Source organism: Dendropsophus ebraccatus, chromosome 9 (genome assembly GCF_027789765.1).
Source record: "Dendropsophus ebraccatus isolate aDenEbr1 chromosome 9, aDenEbr1.pat, whole genome shotgun sequence".
NCBI classification, from domain to species: domain Eukaryota; kingdom Metazoa; phylum Chordata; class Amphibia; order Anura; family Hylidae; genus Dendropsophus; species Dendropsophus ebraccatus.
The window spans coordinates 108,407,676-108,428,591 of record NC_091462.1 but is presented as its reverse complement, the minus strand read 5'-3'; the positions used below and the strand labels follow the sequence as shown (position 1 = coordinate 108,428,591).

General features: G+C 46.4%; 1 protein-coding gene across 2 annotated transcripts in view; it reads right to left on the bottom strand.

Moving 5' to 3' along the window:
* LOC138801448 (NXPE family member 4-like) overlaps positions 1–20,916 on the bottom strand; it is a 45,675-nt gene that overhangs the window by 17,523 nt on the left and 7,236 nt on the right. The gene's annotated exons all lie outside the window — the stretch shown is intronic.

The following is a 20,916-nucleotide window of genomic DNA, read 5'->3' as shown; positions in this document are numbered from 1 at the left end:
TCACATTTGTGGGGTCAATTAAACGCTCAAAATGGCCAGAAAAAGAGAACTTTCAACTGAAACTCGACAGTCTATTCTTGTTCTTAGAAATGAAGGCTATTCCATGCGAGAAATTGCTAAGAAATTGAAGATTTCCTACAACGGTGTATACTACTCCCTTCAGAGGACAGCACAAACAGGCTCTAACCAGAGTAGAAAAAGAAGTGGGAGGCCGCCTTGCACAACTAAGTAAGAAGATAAGCACATTAGAGTCTCTAGTTTGAGAAACAGACGCCTCACAGGTCCCCAACTGGCATCTTCATTAAATAGTACCCGCAAAACACCAGTGTCAACATCTACAGGGAAGAGGCGGCTGCGGGATTTTGGGCTTCAGGGCAGAGTGGCAAAGAAAAAGCCATATCTGAGACTGGCCAATTAAAGAAAAAGATTAAGATGGGCAAAAGAACACGGACATTGGACAGAGGAAGACTGGAAAAAAGTGTTGTGGACGGATGAATCCAAGTTTGAGGTGTTTGGATCACAAAGAAGAACGTTTGTGAGACGCAGAACGAATGAGAAGATGCTGGAAGAATGCCTGACGCCATCTGTTATACATGGTGGAGGTAATGTGATGGTCTGGGGTTGGTGCTGGTAAGGTGGGAGATTTGTACAGGGTAAAAGGGATTCTGAATAAGGAAGGCTATCACTCTGCACCGCCATGCCATACCCAGTGGGCAGCGCTTGGTTGGAGCCAATTTCATCCTACAACAGGACAATGACCCTAAACACCTCCAAATTGTGCAAGAACTATTTCCAGCAGAAGCAGCAGCTGGTATTCTATCATAGGTAATGGAGTGGCCAGCGCAGTCACCAGATCACCACCCCATTGAGCTGTTGTGGGAGCAGCTGGACCGTATGGTACGCCAGAAGTGCCCATCCAACCAATCCAACTTGTGGGAGCTGCTTCTAGAAGCGTGGGGGGCAATTTCTCCAGCTTACCCCAACAGATTAATAGCTAGAATGCCAAAGGTGTGCAATGCTGGAATTGCTGCAAAAGGAGGATTCTGGGACGGAAGCAAAGTGTGATGTAAGAACAATGTTATTTCACATACAAATCAGTATTTCTAACCTTGTCAATGTCTTGAATAAGTGTGATTTTTTTATGGAAAACACAAAATTTTTGGGTGACCTTAAACTTTTGAACGGTAGTATATATACAGCCCAGAATACAATTATATATATATATATATATATACATACAGTCCAGCATACCATTATATACAGCCCAGCATACTTTTATATATATAAAGCCCAGCATACCATTATATATATACAGCCCTGCATACCATTATATATATACAGCCCTGCATACCATTATATATACAGCCCAGCATACCATTATATATATACAGCCCAGCATACCATTATATATATAGCCCAGCACACCATTATCTATATACAGCCCAGCATACGATTGATTATATATATATATATATATATATATATATATATATATATATATATACAGCCCAGCACACCATTATATATACAGCCCAGCATGCTATTATAAATATACAGCCCAGCATCCCATTATATATATATATATATATATACAGCCCAGCATACCATTATATATACAGCCCAGCATACTATTATATATATATACAGCCCAGCATACCATTATATATACAGCCCAGCATACTATTATATATAGCCCAGCATGCTATTATAAATATACAGCCCAGCATCCCATTTTATATATATATATATATATATATATATATATATATATATATATACAGCCCAGCATATCATTATACATTTATACAGCCCAGCATAATCATACCATTATTTATATATATATATATATATATATATATATATATATATATATATACACACACACAGTCTAAGTAAGGTTTTTCTCAGCAATAAATAGATAGAATGGTGAGTGGCATGAGGTGAAGTAGCCTCTCTCCTCTCCATATTACACTGCCCTAACGCTGTACATCTTTACAGCACAATAAAAACAATATTATTCCATTATTTATATAGCTCTAACTTATTGTGCAGCGCTGTACAGAGATTGTATACTCACATATTGGTCCCTGCCCCCAATAGAGCTCACAATGTTTTGGAGAGGTTAATAAAATCCATGCAAACACTGGTGTACATACATGCAGCTATTATCCCAGGATCCCAACACTACAAAGTAACATGGCTACCTCTGTGCCCCCCCCCCCAACACACACACAAACAAACAACATGGCTACCTCTCTGCCCCCCTCCCCCCCAACACACACACACACACACACACACGGCTACCTCTGTGCCCCCCCCACACACACAACATGGCTACCTCTGTGCCCCCTACACACACACAACATGGCTACCTCTGTGCCCCCTACACACACACACAACATGGCTACCTCTGTGCCCCCTATACACACACACAACATGGCTACCTCTGTGCCCCCTATACACACACAACATGGCTACCTCTGTGCCCCGTACACACACACAACATGGCTACCTCTGTGCCCCCTACACACACACAACATGGCTACCTCTGTGCCCTCTACACACACACAACATGGCTACCTCTGTGCCCCCCCCCCACACACACACACAACATGGCTACCTCTGTGCCCCCTACACACACACACAACATGGCTACCTCTGTGCCCCCTATACACACACACAACATGGCTACCTCTGTGCCCCCTATACACACACAACATGGCTACCTCTGTGCCCCCTACACACACACAACATGGCTACCTCTGTGCCCTCTACACACACACAACATGGCTACCTCTGTGCCCCCTACACACACACAACATGGCTACCTCTGTGCCCCCCCCCCCACACACACAACATGGCTACCTCTGTGCCCCCCCCCACACACACGCAACATGGCTACCTCTGTGCCCCCTACACACACACTCAACATGGCTACCTCTGTGCCCCCCCCCCCACACACACACACACACACACCAGTGGCGGATTAAATGTACCCTGGGCCCTGGGCTGTCCACCCAACCTGGCCCCCCCCCCCCCCAGTCAATCTGCCCACATTATGATCCGCTACTGCCCCCCCCCCCACGCTGTCCCCAAAAAACACTGCCTGCCTCCCCTCCCTGCTGACCCCAGTAAACATAATGTTTGGTCCCTTGCTGCTACCCCCAGTAAGCATTGCCCACCCCACTTCCGCTGCCCCCAATAAACATATTGCCAACTCACCCTGATGTTGCGCCCCCCCCCCCAAGGTCACAGCAGCACAGAGGATGTCAGGAGAGGAGGGGGCTGATCTTATAGGGGAGGTCACAGCAGCACAGAGGATGTCAGGAGAGGAGGGTGCTGATTTTATAGGGGAGGTCAAAGCAGCATAGAGGATGTCAGGAGAGGAGGGTGCTGATCTCATAGGGGAGGTCACAGCAGCACAGAGGAGTTCAGGAGAGGAGGGTGCTGATCTTATAGGGGAGGTCAAAGCAGCACAGAGGAGTTCAGGAGAGGAGGGTGCTGATCTTATAGGGGAGGTCACAGCAGCACAGAGGATGTCAGGAGAGGAGGGTGCTGATCTTATAGGGGAGGTCACAGCAGCACAGAGGATGTCAGGAGAGGAGGGTGCTGATCTTATAGGGGAGGTCACAGCAGCACAGAGGATGTCAGGAGAGGAGGGGGCTGATCTTATAGGGGAGGTCAAAGCAGCACAGAGGAGTTCAGGAGAGGAGGGTGCTGATCTTATAGGGGAGGTCACAGCAGCACAGAGGATGTCAGGAGAGGAGGGTGCTGATCTTATAGGGGAGGTCACAGCAGCACAGAGGATGTCAGGAGAGGAGGGTGCTGATCTTATAGGGGAGGTCACAGCAGCACAGAGGAGTTCAGGAGAGGAGGGTGCTGATCTTATAGGGGAGGTCAAAGCAGCACAGAGGAGTTCAGGAGAGGAGGGTGCTGATCTTATAGGGGAGGTCACAGCAGCACAGAGGATGTCAGGAGAGGAGGGTGCTGATCTTATAGGGGAGGTCACAGCAGCACAGAGGATGTCAGGAGAGGAGGGGGCTGATCTTATAGGGGAGGTCACAGCAGCACAGAGGATGTCAGGAGAGGAGGGTGCTGATCTTATAGGGGAGGTCAAAGCAGCACAGAGGATGTCAGGAGAGGAGGGGGCTGATCTTATAGGCGAGGTCACAGCAGCACAGAGGGTGTCAGTAGAGGAGGCTGCTGGTCTTGTAGGGGAGGTCACAGCATCACAGCAGCACAGAGGATGTCAGGAGAGGAGGGTGCTGATCTATAGGGGAGGTCACAACAGCACAGAGGGTGTCAGGAGAGGAGGGTGCTGGTCTATAGGGGAGGTCACAGCATTACAGCAGCACAGAGGATGTCAGGAGAGGAGGGGGCTGATCTTATAGGGGAGGTCAAAGCCGCACAGAGGATGTCAGGAGAGGAGGGGGCTGATCTTATAGGCGAGGTCACAGCAGCACAGAGGGTGTCAGTAGAGGAGGCTGCTGGTCTTGTAGGGGAGGTCACAGCATCACAGCAGCACAGAGGATGTCAGGAGAGGAGGGGGCTGATCTTATAGGGGAGGTCACAACAGCACAGAGGGTGTCAGGAGAGGAGGGTGCTGGTCTATAGGGGAGGTCACAGCACCACAGAAGATGTCAGGAGAGGAGGGGGCTGATCTTATAGGAGAGGTCACAGCACCACAGAGGATGTCAGGAGAGGAGGGGGCTGATCTTATAGGAGAGGTCACAGCAGCACAGTGTGGTTCTCTGAAAAGTCTAATAAATGTGACAAGGGACTAGAGGGTCCAAGTGAACTCAATTTGGGTGATGTGGGGTTACGTAAAAGGAGTGGCTTTAATCCACCCATTACGAACCCAGTGATTGAAACATTTAAAACTAATGTAATACAACAAATGGATAGACTGAAACACACACACTTATTTAATAGCTTTAATAACATGTCGAGGAAAGAAAGGGAAGCGATAGATGTACTTAGGACGGACAATTCCATCACCATCAAACCCGCTGATAAAGGGGGAGCTTTGGTGGTGATGGATACGAGCCAATACATTGCTGAAATTGAGAGACAGCTCTCTGATCGTGAGGTATATTTTCCGTTGGATCGTGATCCATTGGTGGAGATAAAAAATGAGATTGATGGAATTATTGCTGATGCGTATGCATTAAATATCATTGATACCCAACTTAAGGATTTCTTGGAAGTTACACACCCAGTGACCCCTGTCCTGTACATACTTCCCAAAATCCATAAGTGTCTAAAAACCCCTCCTGGACGTCCTATAGTGGCAGGCTGTGGCTCTGTGTTTGGCCCTCTGGCCATATACCTGGATAAGGTGCTCAGAGGGTTTGCCACATGTGCCAGGTCGTACATTAGGGACACTCAGGACTTTTTGTGTAAATTGAAGGAGGTAGTCTTGACAGAGCGGGTGATCCTTGTATCCTTTGATATTACATCCCTGTATACCTCTATTGACCACACTAGGGGAATAGGGGCAGTCGAGGAGGCCCTTGACTACTCAGACATTACACCTCATGCTAAAAAATTCCTACTGGACTTGCTGACCATCATTCTGACAAAAAATTATTTTTTGTTCCGTGACCAGTTCTATGCCCAGCGGCGTGGGACCGCAATGGGCAGTAATGTCGCGCCTACATATGCCAATATGTATATGGCAGCGTTGGAGGATAGACACGTCTATGTGTCCCACCACTTCGGGCATGTCCTGAGGTGGTGGAGATACATAGACGATGTCTTTGTCATCTGGAAGGGCACAGATGAAGAACTAATGTCCTTTTACCGCTATCTTAACACTATAGATGAGACGGTCAAATTTACATATGTAGCCTCAGAAGAAGGGATACAGTTTCTGGATACTTGGGTTTACAGAGAAGGTGACAGATTGTTGACGGACCTTTATGTAAAGCCGACCGATAGGAATAATTTACTTCAGTTTGACAGCTTCCACCCACGACCGATGGTTCGCTCTCTACCGTACAGCCAATTATTGAGAGTGACCAGGATTGTACAAGACCAGACGAGACTCCCAAAAAGACTTGATACCATGTGTGAGAAATTTAGGGCAAGGAAGTATCCCCCGATGTTAATTGCTCAACAGAGAGAGAAGGCCCTATCCCCCAGACCAACCACGAATCCACAGGAGACAAGGACTAATCCACGTATGACAGTCGTGACTACATATTCTCATGCCAGCAGACATGTCTCACGAATACTACAGAAAGAATGGGGTGTACTTGGTAGGGCATTCCCACAGATAGAGGAGTTTAATACAGCCCCCAGGATGGCATATAGGAGGCCTAAAAATCTGAAGGATACCCTAGTTAGGGCAGATTTGGGTCCCACATCCATCACTACTCAGGGATATCTTAGGCCCTCTAAAAATGGCTGTTTTCCTTGTCTGGGGTGTAGCAATTGCCCCCTAATGTTAAAAGGCCCTACTTTCCAACATCCTCTGACAGGACAGGTCTACAAGATCCGTAGTTATTTGACATGCCGTACTGACTTTGTGATATATGTACTTACCTGCCCCTGCAAAATGCTATATGTAGGGGAAACGACTGTGAACTGTAGATCAAGGATCAATAAACATAGGTCCACAATTAGAACCAAGAGAGTGGATTTGCCTGTTTCCAACCAATTTGTGGAAATGTCTCATAGAGTAGAGGACCTGAGATTTGCCATCATTGACAGGATCCCAAGAAGACGCAGAGGAGGGGATAGGGTGGCAGAATTAAAAAAGAGAGAACTTATGTGGATACATAAACTGAACAGCTTGGCCCCACATGGTTTGAATTTGGAATTCAACATCTGATAGTGTGCCATTGAATGTACCATCTGGGATACGACTGTAACGTGGTGTGTCCCTGTGATCCTGTCTTTCCACATCTCTGTAGTGGGAGGTTACCTAGTGCCAATATTACACAGAGTTGTATTTATCTATATTGATTTATTTTGATCAGTAACCTTCTTGTTTCTTTTCTTCTAGATAATTCATCTATGGGATTGGATGGAAAACTACCAACCACAAGCTTGGAAACTTTATTTGGCTCCCTTTACTCTACATCTAAATATCTTTATATCAGAATTTTGATGTCATCTTTTCATGCACATGGAGTTATTTTTATTAAAAGGCTGACTAATTTTTTTGCATTTTATATTTTGTTTAATTTTTCTGTAAAGTCATGGTAGTGGTGGAATCAGTGTGGATTAGTATGGGTTGATGATGCGAACCTATTTGCCCTTATGTGTCCCTGTAAGCACTACACAGTGCAATGTGTTCTTGTTAGCACTATACAGTGCAATATGTCCCTGTAAACACTACACAGTGCAATCTGTCCCTGTAAGCACTATATAGTGCTATTCGTCCTTGTAAGCACTATACAGTGCAACTTGTCCCTTGCCTCAATAATTGACTTGAGTTGAACTCCACGTCAGCCCCAATGATAGTCTCTTGGTTTACCGGAGGTTCATTGGTGGTCTGCTGTGTTGACTATGTGGTGATTAACACTATGTGTAGATTGCCATATATGAACATGAGGTTGGAGTTTCGACATACAGTCATAGAAGGTGGCGCAGTCCACCGGGGAAGGTGACGTCACATATATATAAGCCCACAATACGATCCACTGCAGATGTGAACGGGGCTATGAGTTTATATCTTTACCAACTGACACATATGCTTCTTTATTATTCATGTCCTCCCTTTATAATCCACCTTAGTAGATTCGCATCATTAATTTATTGCTTTGACATGATATTCACTATAACCGAACTCCTGGCACCTCAGCCCTTTTCTAAGATGGCCGCCGCGGAACAGCCGACTGCTGTGCGCATGCGCGGCAGCCGGATAGTGACGCGGCATCAGTGTAGTCATTGTTCCTGCGCCATGTTACACCTGGAGTCATGGGACGCCATTCATCCTTGTGTGTTAGGTAATAACATCCCTCCCTCGTTTTCATTATAGTATATAGTATACACATGATTGTCACTTGTTGTTTTATTGTTTATATACTAAATATTGGGATTATAGAGCGATCGGTGTGAGGATCGCTCCCTATGTCACATGTTTATGAATATTAATGAACACAGACACATGATGATTTATATGTCTTTATTGTATATACTTCACTAAACATCTATATTCTTTGATTACTTAGGAATTGCTTTATCACTGTTTATAAGATTCACAACTGATGCTTTGAAATTGATTGTAGTGTTCACATATATAAGTGTGTGTATTGGCACTTGGTTTTATGCTTGAGGAAGGCTACTGTGTATAGCCGAAACGTCGCAACATTGAGGTGTGAATAAAAGTCACCGTTTTTCACTCTACAAAGTGCTGTCTCCTTCAAATTTATTGGATAATCTCGGACATTGAGCCCAGTCTGGTGAGGCGTGCACTAATTCATCATTTTTTTACTTTTTTCTATTTCGCCTGTGCTGTTATACTATATTCAGCAGCACAGAGGATGTCAGGAGAGGAGGGGGCTGATCTTATAGGGGAGAACACAGCAGCACAGAGGATGTCAGGAGAGGAGGGTGCTAATCCTATAGGAGATGGTCCCCCTTTCTCCCCCTTATAGATGATCCCCCTCTTTCCCCCTTATAGATGGTCCCCCTCTTTCCCCCTTATAGATGGTCCCTCTTTTTCCCTTCATAGATGGTCCCTCTTTTCCCCTTTATAAATGGTCCCCCTCTCTCCCCGCTTATAGATGGTCCCCCTCTCTCCCCCTTTATAGATGGTCCCCCTCTTTCCCCCCTTTATAGATGGTCCCCCTCTTTCCCCCCCTTATAGATGGTCCCCCTCTCTCCCCCTTTATAAATGGTCCCCCTCTTTCCCCTTTTATAGATGGTCCCCCTCTTTTCCCCTTTATAGATGGTCCCCCTCTTTTCCCCTTTATAGATGGCCCCCCTCTTTCCCCCCTTTATAGATGGTCCCCCTCTTTCCACCCTTTATAGATGGTCCCCCTCTTTCCCTCTCTATAGATGTTCCCCCTCTTTTCCCCTTTATAGATGGTCCCCCTCTCTCCCCCTTTATAAATGGTCCCCCTCTTTACCCTTTTATAGATGGTCCCCCTCTCTCCCCCTTTATAAATGGTCCCCCTCTTTCCCCTTTTATAGATGGTCCCCCTCTCTCCCCCTTTATAAATGGTCCCCCTCTTTCCCCTTTTATAGATGGTCCCCCTCTTTCCCCCTTATAGATGGTCCCTCTTTTTCCCTTCATAGATGGTCCCCCTCTGCTCCCCCCCCTATAGATGGTCCCCCTCTGCTCCCCCCCCCTTATAGATGGTCCCCCTCTGCTCCCCCCCTTATAGATGGTCCCCCTCTGCTCCCCCCCTTATAGATGGTCCTGGTCCCCCTTTGCTCCCCCCCTTATAGATGGCCCCCCTCTGCTCCCCCCCCTTATAGATGGTCCCCCTCTGCTCCCCCCCTTATAGATGGTCCCTCTTTTTCCCTTCATAGATGGTCCCCCTCTTTTCCCCTTTATAAATGGTCCCCCTCTCTCCCCCCTTATAGATGGTCCCCCTCTGCTCCCCCCCTATAGATGGTCCCCCTCTGCTCCCCCCCCTTATAGATGGTCCCCCTCTGCTCCCCCCCCTTATAGATGGTCCCCCTCTGCTCCCCCCCTTATAGATGGTCCTGGTCCCCCCCCTTATAGATGGTCCCCCTCTGCTCCCCCCCCTTATAGATGGTCCTGCTCCCCCCCCTTATAGATGGTCCCCCTCTGCTCCCCCCCCTTATAGATGGTCCCCCTCTGCTCCCCCCCTTATAGATGGTCCCCCTCTGCTCCCCCCCTTATAGATGGTCCTGGTCCCCCTCTGCTCCCCCCCCTTATAGATGGTCCCCCTCTGCTCCCCCCCTTATAGATGGTCCCCCTCTGCTCCCCCCCCTTATAGATGGCCCCCCCTCTGCTCCCCCCCCCCTTATAGATGCCCCCACCCCTTGCACAGCAGTCAGTAAATAAATAAAAAAAACACAACTCACCTGCCATCCGTTCCCCCGTCCATCCTCTCGGCTCCTGGTCTGTCCCCGGCTTCCTCCGGCTGATGATGCGGCTGCTGGGGGTGTCTCGTCCTCTCCCCGCCAGCGCGCGCATCACACAGCTCACTGTGCCGCCTGGGCCCTGACTTCCGGTACAGAGCGTCTCTAACGTGCGCTCTTAATACCGGAAGTCAGGGCTTAGGTGGCACAGTTAGCTGTGTGATGCGCGCGCTGCCGGGGAGAGGACGAGACACCCCTGGCAGCCGCACATCAGCCGGAGGCAGCCAGGGACTCCTGTGACCGCAAGCGAAATAATGCTTGCGGTCACAAGAGTGCAGTGGTGGGCCGGGCCGCAGCGGCGTGGGCCCCGGGAGGCCACCCAAACCGCCCACATTATAATCCGCCACTGACACACACAACATGGCTACCTCTGTGCCCCCCCCCAACACACACACACAACATGGCTACCTCTGTGCCCCCCACACACACACAACATGGCTACCTCTGTGCCCCCCACACACACACAACATGGCTACCTCTGTGCCCCCCCCCCACACACACACAACATGGCTACCTCTGTGCCCCCCACACACACACAACATGGCTACCTCTGTGCCCCCCCCCCACACACACAACATGGCTACCTCTGTGCCCCCCACACACACACAACATGGCTACCCCTGTGCCCCCCCCCCCCCCCACACACACACAACATGGCTACCTCTGTGCCCCCCCACACACACACATACACAACATGGCTACCTCTGTGCCCCCCACACACACACAACATGGCTACCTCTGTGCCCCCCACACACACACAACATGGCTACCTCTGTGCCCCCCACAGCTCAGCTCTTGTAGTGTACAGGAGTTGGAGGTCTCCCTGAGGTTGGGTAGAGAATGGATCCTATCCTTAAGAAATAGGAATTGATTCATTTTAGTATTCTCTGTTGTTGCAGCTCTGCTGGAGATGGGTCATTATAACTATTCTTCTACACGCCACACTCAGGGTTACCATAGCAACACCTCCTTAGTGTAATACATCAGTGAGTGGAAATATCCAGAAAGAGGGTGGAGCTATTCTAATGAGCTCTCCTCAAGAGGCAGTTGTGACAGGAATTCACTGGTTAGTTGAGTGCAGCTGTAGTAGGAGTAACATCCCCTGAGGGGACTACAGCCTGTGAGGAGATATGTTGGAGCCACCAGGATTAGGATAGGGTGACCTATGGAAGGATAAAGCCAAGAAGCTTATTTTATGGATGAAATTACCAAGAGAGTGAGCCTGATCTACCCGCTCATCAAGGTATCACACTGAGGGGCAACTTCTCGACATGCCCTTAGTTATTTATGGGATCTGAAACCTTGTGGCTTACGGCCCGGCCCGGATAACCTAAAGGACTCCCATTCTACCAGCTGGTGGTAAACTATCTAACCAATTCATAAAGGGCGACTCCACATATACCACCATACCTCCAGACTAACATCAGTCACCCATCTCGGGCAGTCGGCCATATTGAGAGATATTAAGCACAAAGAAACTATCAAAGTTATACACTGATGCAAGTAACAGTCACTGCGGTACCTCACGGCCTCGACCCCCTGTTGTCTGATTATTCTGCACCTCATCACCATCAAGGGATTCTCCATTATTACCTCATGCAGCAGTAATAGCAGTAATAGAGAAGCCCCAGGGGGAACTACAAGTACCATCATCACCGAACACCTAGGTGCAGTCCCCTCTATAACCTCAGTGGCCGTATTTACCTCAGGAAGGTAGAGAGTTATTACCACTCGGCCTGTGACAGGATATAGCTTCATTTATTCATCATAGCCTCCATCTTCCCTGAGATCCCCTCACTCCAGGCTGCTACACTATCAGCTCCTGGTCCCCTCCATGTCATGCTGCCCTTGCTGCTACAGTTTCTAATGGGCTCAGATGTTAGCTCCTCCTACAAGTGTGGCTAAATGAATGCATGACCCACCCACCTGATGACTCACTGGAAGGAACAGGAAACAGGAAGGGAACGTGACATCACAGGAAGTAAACACAGGCAGAGCGGTCATGTGACTGAGCCTGAGGACAATAAGCGGTCTAAATAAAAAATGAAAGTGTACATAGAACATACAATTACCACAAAAGTCCAACTTCTTAAGCCAGGGGCATGAAATCATGAGCATTTAGTTGCGGTTAACATTGCTGAACCTGAAAAATTGACAGGCTCGCTCAACACTACTCAGAAAATTCATTTTATCTGTAAACACTATTTATTCTAAATAAAATGTATTGGATATCCCTAAGTGACAAAAAGAAAAAATTATGGGAAAATAAAATTAAAAAAAAAAAGTCAAAATTAACCACTAGACGACCCTGGGCGTACCCTTACATCCTCAGCCGCCTAGGGGTGTTCAGAGCCCGGGACCACGGCTATTAGCGGGCACGGTCCGATCGCCGTGCCCTCTAAATAAGTAATCAGATGCAGCTGTCAAAATTGACAGCTGTATCTGATTTACTATATGCAGCCTGTTTCCTGGTGTCTATTGGAGGGATCGCCCCCCGCGAGGTGTTCGCGGAGGGCGATCCCCATGTCCTTACCAAGCCAGGGTCTGCGCCATAATGGCCCTGATCCTGGTTCGGCACTAGGTTGTTTTCAGCTGCAGCAGCCGAAAACCAATCGAGTGCCGATCTCATTGATCTATGCAGTATAACTGTACTGCATAGATCTCAATAAGAGATCAGTGTACTTATACTAGAAGTCCCCCAGGGGGAATAACCCTAACCCCAGGGGGAACCACCCTAACCCCAGGGGGAATCACCCTAACCCCAAGGGGAATAACCCTAACCCTAACTAATACGTGTAAAAAAAAAAAGTGTTATTATTAATAAAAATCCCCTCCCCTAATAAAAGTTTGAATCACCCCCCCTTTTCCCATGTTATAAATAAAAATAAATAAATAAACATGTTTGGTATCGCCGCGTGCGTAATCGCCCAAACTATTAATTTCTCACATTCCTAATCTTGCGCAGTATACGGCGCAAAAAAATCCCAAAGTGCAAAATTACGCATTTTTGGTCGCATCAAATCCCGAAAAATTGTAATAAACGTCACATAAAGTGCAATCAAAACGTCACATAAGTGCAATCAAGGTACCGATAGAAAGAACACATCATGGCGCAAAAAATTACACCTCACACAGCCCCATAGACCAAAGGATAAAAGCGCTATAAGCCTGGGAATGGAACAATTTTAAGGAACATATATTTGTTAACAATGGTTTAAATGGTGTAATCGTAACGACTTAAGGAACATATATAACAAGACAGTTTTACCCTAGTGTGAACGGCGTAAAAACAAAAAACCTCCAAATAAAAAAATGTGTTGTTTTTTTTCAATTTCACCACACATTTAGTTTATTCCTGGTTTCGCAGTGTACTTTATGAACAAATTCAGCCCGTCATTGCAAAGTACAATCAGTGGTGCAAAAAATAAGGGCCCATGTGGGTCTCTAGGTAAAAAAATGCAACTGCTATGGCCTTTTAAGCGCAAGGGGGAAAAAACGAAAACGCAAAAATTTAAATTGGCCCGGTCCTCTAGGGGTTAAAATAAACAAATAAACAATAGCAATAAAATAGCAAATGTTGATAGAGAAAAAAAAATAATGTGATGTTTTTATTGTTTAAAAGCACTAAAGCATGAAGTAACTGTACAGAGCCGGTGTCACCGTAATTCTTACTCTCTTACTCACCCATAGAATTATTCACTTATTTTCACTGCATGGTGAACAGTATAAACATTACAGAATCGCATTGAAAAATTTTCTTATATTCCACTGTCTATGCAGAACAGAAAGGAATCGAGGTTAACAAATTGGTGGGCATGGTGGAAATCTAAGTTTTGCCACAGCAGGAGGGCAGAAGATTCCCAATCCCTGCTGTACATGATGATTTAGGAAAATCTGGGTTGTCCTAATAACATCGGAAACGTTGTCAGAGGGAAACTGGGTCCTAAAAGGGGAGGAGCTTTGCTGTCTTTGCATATAAAGGGGCATCTCTATGTTGTTGTGGATTGTTCCTGGGCGGGGCAAGTGTTAAAATGGCAATACATTGATGCTGAACTAAAAAAAAAAACAACTAAAAAATCTGTAGTTTTACCCATCAAATAATCAGTCGTCCCCTATTACATGGGGGAGAGGACTAACCCAATGCTTAGTAATAGACTCGCTAAAACGAGACCCGACTTACGAGATAAGTGCTGGTTTACAGTGAACGTCTTAGGCAAATGTTGAAGGACAAATAAAATAAAGTAATGGTTTTATTGTCCAAAAGCACCAAAGCATGAAATAACCGTACATAGCCGGTGTCACCGTATTCATACTGACCCACAGAATTATTAACCGATTTTAACGGCACGCTGAACAGTTGGAGCAAAAAAAAAACGCTTCCTCCTAAATGGCGGATTCCATTACAGCAAAAAGCCGGGCAAAGGGCTGCAAGGCAGCGCCCCCCTGCGACTTTACCTTTTCTCCTTTACCATATACACTTAAAGGGAACCTGTCACCCCCCGTGCCGGGGTGACAGGCTCCCGACCCCCCGTTAGAGACCCCTATACTTACCTCATCCCGCCGGGTCCCGCTTCTGGATTCGGTCGGGTCCCGGAGATCTCAGCCGCTGCAGCCCGGCGCGCGCGCTGAGAGATGAGTCCAACACCCATAGAGAATGACAGGAGAGTCCAGCGCTCCGTCATTCTCTATGAGCGTTGGACTCATCTGTCAGCGCACGCGCCGGGCTGCAGCGGCTGAGATCTCCGGGACCCGACCGAATCCAGAAGCGGGACCCGGCGGGATGAGGTAAGTATAGGGGTCTCTAACGGGGGTCGGGAGCCTGTCACCCCGGCACGGGGGGGTGACAGGTTCCCTTTAAGCAAGTCAGGTCATGTGCAGTGAACTGAGCACATACATTTATGGTAGCTAGAGAGAGAGAGATAGATAATCGTACGTGTAAACGCAGCGAACGATCAAACGACAAGCGAGAAATCGTTCATTTTGATCTTTGAACGTGTTCTTAAATCGTCGTTCGCAAAAAATTCGCAGATCGTTCCGTGTAAACAGTCATTCACGATATATCGTTCTGTCTAAACGCTGATCGTTATTTTAAAAAATCGGCACTTCGAAAACGTTAATCGTACGATCGGGCGAATTATCGTTCCGTGTAAACGCAGCATTAGAGAGGGTTATAGAGGGTTGATTAGGTATCAGGGATAGATGGAGGAATAGTGTGAGGGTGTTAGTGTAAGGCTAGGTTCATACTGCGTTCCTGCAATCCTGCATTTGTGTGCATCCATTTTGATCCGTTTTTCCATTGACTTCCATTGTAAAAAAAAAAATGGATCCGTCAAGTCAATGGAAAAACGGATGCACACAAATGCATCCGTTTTTTTCATCCGTTTTTTTGCAAAAACGCTTGAAAAAAACTGATTGCAAAAACACAGTGTGAACCCAGCCTAAGCTGAGCAGCTGTGAAATGGCTCCTGTCCTGTTAATTTTTTTTGCCAGTATACCCTGTCCACTTAAACACTTTGCCCAACTGGACATACAGTACGTAACACAAACCATAACTCTCTAGGGCTCTCCAACTAGCCTTACTTGGCAAGACGCTCATACAGGGCCAAGAGATAACCTCATCCCGTGGCCCATACGACATGTGGGTATCCTCTCACAGCTGGGCACCTGTGGATGTAGAGGAAGGAGGCGGCAACGCAGCAGACCATCCCCGTAGCCCTTTCATAGGGGTGTACTCCACCTCCTCACCGGGTTCCAGGTTATGCATACAGTCCGGGAGGTAGTCCCTTTTTAAAGAGCTCCTAGGTGCAGCCATGTACTAGGTCTTTCACAAAGTCATACACTTTATGTTTGTTGAATTTCTGCCTTCCTCCATTCAGGACAAGCTTCAACTGGGTCTGGGTGCTCCACACGTCTCCTGGTATCCCACTCCTGCTCCTATACCATGTACGATAGGTCAGGGGTGGAGTAGAAGGTGATGGTGATGGTGCAGGAGAAGGTGATGGCCTCAGTGGGACTGCTGCACACTCCCAACTTGAAGGCCCTTCTGGGACTGCTGTACATGCAAAGCTTGACGGCCTCTCTGGGACTTCTAGTAGCAAGTCATTTACTTGAGCTTCATGGCCCAATATGGCCTCCCAGTAAGACAGTGGTGGACTGTGTCAAAGTGGCTCCTCATTCCAGCTGGACTCGATTACCTCCATGTAGCTGGGCAGTGGTGGAAAGGAACATGGTGGCATATCCTCCTCCACCACAGGCCACCCCATAAAGACTCATGGGTGCCTGAACTCCTCATCCTTCTCAGGCTACCCCCAAAACACAGGTAGATCCTCATTTGCCTGAGGCCTACCATGAAGCACCGGTGGACTCCTTTATCCACTTCAGGCCAACACATAAACACTCGTGGACAGCCAGACTCTCAGTAAGCACCTCGCTCACGACCGTCTGCAGCACATTGCTGCCATACTTTTCATCCTGTGGATTTACGTTCATGCAGGGCCGCAAACACACAAGAGCAGAGACAGAGCTCTACAGGGGAAAAACACAGGGCAGAGATGCAGCTTTCTAATAGTTTTTAGCAGGCTTTTCTGGCATTGGTGTTGATACATTTTTATGTGTGTGTGTGTGGGGGGGGGGGATTATGCAGCAAAGTCAAATGCAGAAACACTTGAAACAGCCGCTTTACCCATAGAAAGCAATGTGACATTAAAAATCCCTTTTTTTGATGCAAAAGAAAACAATTTTTTTCTATGTAGTTTTCACTGCAAAGGAACCCCTATACTCCCACTAGTGTGATAGCCATAGTCTTAGCTGTTTTAGTGCGGTTATCACGCCAAAATTCAGTGAACCTGCCGAACCGAAATGAAATAAAAGGGCCACAATAGCTATTACCTGCCATGTAAAATACTGGTGTCTCTTTATAGAGCAATGAGCTGCGGTGCAACTGCTACCTCAGCACTCCCTAACAGGTTTGTCTCCTGCCACCCCCTTAACCCCTAAAAGACAGGGCCAATTTTCGTTTTTGCGTTTTTTTCCCCTACAGACTCGCATGAGCCTTATGGTCGTTTTTATGCCGTTCATCCTATGTTGAAACTGACATGTTATATATGTTCCTCAAGTCGGTACGACTAACATGATATGCAACTTGCATAACTTTTATTTTATTTGATGTTTTTTTAAGAAAATAAATGCTCCTTAAAATCGCTCTATTCCCATGCTTATAACGCTTTTATCCTTTGGTGTATGGGGCTGTGTGAGGTGTCATTTTTTGTACCATGATCTGTACTTTTTATCGGTACCTTGGTTGCATATATGCGACTTTTGATCGACTTTGTATTACAATGTTTCTGGATTTAATGTGACCAAAATGCGCAATTTTGCACTTTGGCGGGTTTTTTTGCGCTTACACTGTTGACTGTGCAAGATCAGGAATGTGATAATTTAATAGTCCCGGCGATTATGCACGCTGCGATACCAAATATGTTTATTTATTTAATTTTATTTATAAAACGAGAAAAGTGGGGTAATTCAGACTTTTATCAGGGGCCCCTCCCTTTTCTTAATAAAAAAAACTTTTTTTTTTAATCTTATACATTAATTAGAAGTCCCCCTGGGGGACTTCTAATGTAACTACACTGATCTCTCATAGAGATCAGTGTAGTATACATTATACAGCACTGATCAATGAGATCGGTGCTCTATTGATCTGATCTGCTGCAGCCTGGATCAGCGTCATTCCAATGTTTAGTCCCTGGCTGGTAAGTTGAAGGGATCCCCCCCTCTGTGGTCGCATCATGGGCAAGGGATCCAGCCACTAGACCCCAGGGAAAGGCAAATGGAGAACTTTTAAATGCAGCTGTCATGTAATGGTTATAATAAGCGGGAGAGGCGATCAGCCGGCTAATAGCCACAGTCACAGCTGCAGATAGTAGTCGGGATCGCATCGGTTCAGAGTGGAGGCGCGGACCCCCCTCCGAACCCCCATAGCGGGGCGATGATGTAAATATACATCATTGTTGTTAAGGGGTTAAAGGTCACTGTTGATGGTTGGAGACATATTCTAGTTATACCAGAAGTTTGAGGTGGTAGATTAGGTTAGGTGGTTTTACCAAGCTTCAGCGCAGTCACATTATCCTCACGTAGACAGATGACAGATAACACCCGCACCTTAAGAAACAAGGAATCCCTTAGTGCTCTCATCCATCAAAATCAAGAACAACTGACAACCTTGAGGTTGTGTAGAGTTATTGACTTTACAGGAGAAAAACTTTGAGAACCCATTTTTCACCTGGGTGCTGGTAGTTCAGCCTGGTCACAGAGACATGTGTGGACATTGCTGTAGATCAGGGATGGGAAACCTTCGGCCCTCCAGCTGTTGCAGAACTACAATTCCATCAAGTCAGTCCATCAAGAAAGCTCTGGCATTGGGTAGGTGTATCTTCCCGAAAACAAAAAAGTTGGCCAGAAAAAATACAACATGCATCATTGGATGTTTTGACCCATTAAATATCAAGTCCTTGATAAAGAGTTAATGCCTAGAAACCCGTTGTCCATAATAAACGTGTATTTTATACTGTTATTCTTGCACGACGGCTCCTATTTTCCTCGCGGCGTCGGTGATTAGATATAGTCGTACCAGCGCCTGTGAACCTGAGATTTTACTTACCAGTCGACCTCCACCTGTATACCTTTTCTTGGAATGTTTCGTAATAGACTCACTAAAACGAGACCCAATTTACAAGATCGGTGGCGGTTTACAGAAGGTGTCTAACCAGAGCGCTCAGTCCTTGGCAAATGTTCATGGACAAATTATAGAAAGTAATGGTTTTATTGTTCAAGAGTGCTAAAGCATGAAATAACTGTACATAGCCGGGGTCACCGTATTCATACTCACCCACAGACTTATTAACAAAATTGTATTTAAATGATGGAATAGATTTTTTAAAAATAATTATCTATTATTCATGCTCCACAACGGTGTCACACAAAGATAGAACTTGCTTGCTCTTTAACCTCTTAACGACGCATGACGGGTATACCCGTCATGCGGCCGTTAAGAGTAAACAGAGAGGGCTCCCGGTGTGAGCCCTCTCTGCAGCGCGCGGTCCCCGGTTGCTAAGTGCAGCCAGGGACCGCGTGTATTAGCTGGCGCGGCCGGCTAATTAACCATTAACCATCAAAGCTGACAGCTGCATTTGAATAGTGAATGTGGCCCCTCTCCCTAGTGTCTAGTGGGGGATCTCCCCCCCGCGATGCGATCGCGACGGAGAGATCCGTTGTACTGAGCCGGCCGGGGCTCAGCGTCGCTTCAACGCTGTTCCCGACTCGGCAATCTATTTAGATGGTCTGCAGCGTCTGAAGTGTTTTCATTAATAAAAAATCCCCTCCACTAATAAAAGTCTGAATCACCCCCCTTTTCCCATTTTACAAATAAAAATAAATAAATAAATAAATAAACAAACATGTTTGGTATCGCCGCGTGCGTAATCGCCCGAACTATTAATTAATCACATTCCTGATCTCGCACGGTAAATGGCGTAAGCGCAAAAAAATCCCAAAGTGCAAAATTGCGCATTTTCGGTCGCATCAAATCCAGAAAAATTGTAATAAAAAGCGATCAAAAAGTCGTATATGCGCAATCAAGGTACCGATAGAAAGAACACATCATGGCGCAAAAACTGACACCTCACACAGCCCCATAGGCCAAAGGATAAAAGCGCTATAAGCCTGGGAATGGAGCGATTTTAAGGAACATATATTTCTTAACAATGGTTTTAATTTTTTACAGGCCATCAGATACAATAAAAGTTATACATGTTACATATCGTTTTAATCGTAATGACTTGAGGAACATATATAACAACTAAGTTTTTCCATAGGACACACGGCGTAAAAATGAAGCCCCCCCCCCCCAAAGAAAAATAATTGCAGTTTTTTTTTTTATTTCACTGTGCATATAATTTTTTTCTGGTTTCACAGCATATTTTATGGAAAAATTCAGCCTGTCATTGCGAAGTACAATTAGTGACGCAAAAAATAAGGGCTCATGTGGGTCTGTAGGTGTAAAATGCAAGTGCTATGGCCTTTTAAGCACATGGAGGAAAAAACGAAAACGCAAAAACGAAAGTTAGCACGGTCCTTAAACGGTTAAAAACACTATGTCAGTAAGTTTATGGTGTCCTATCTCAGGGTAGCATAAACTAGTGACAGAGAAGCTGAACAGAATGATGTATCACTTACATTTTTCTGTGCAGCTGATCCAGATATCTCCTCCTGAATAACATGGACAATAAGTAGTCCTCTCCATTATGTGCATGAGCTCAGTAGTCCTGGATATTCATGAGGCAGGAAACTCCACCCACCAGCTGCTGATTGGCAGTTATCTATCCATGCTGTATATAGGCAGTAGTCTGGCAATAAGCAGCTGGGGGGAGGGGTGTGGCAACAATCCTATTCTCCTGCATATTAGGAGAACGGCTGAACAGAATGATGTAAGTAACACACCCATCTGTTCAGCATTTCTGCCACTAGTTTATGCTGCCCTCATTAAAGGTGGAATAAATTCCATTTAAGATGGTAGGTATTCAGGGGTTAAAGCCAGGGTTGGCCCCCAAACATAGAGTTTAGCTTCTGGCCCAAATACAAAGTCTTTAAAGGGACGCTATGGCTACCATCTGCCATGTAAAATACTGGTGTCTCCGGTGGTGCACTGGTGTATCAGGCCAAATTAACCCCCTCCCATAATTAACCCGGGGCCCAGGCCAAAGTATACCCCGGGTTCTGGCCCACAAGAGGGGGATTATTCTAAAGCACCATAGAGGGAGCTCCCGCCTCCTCCCCTATCCGTCCCTCTGT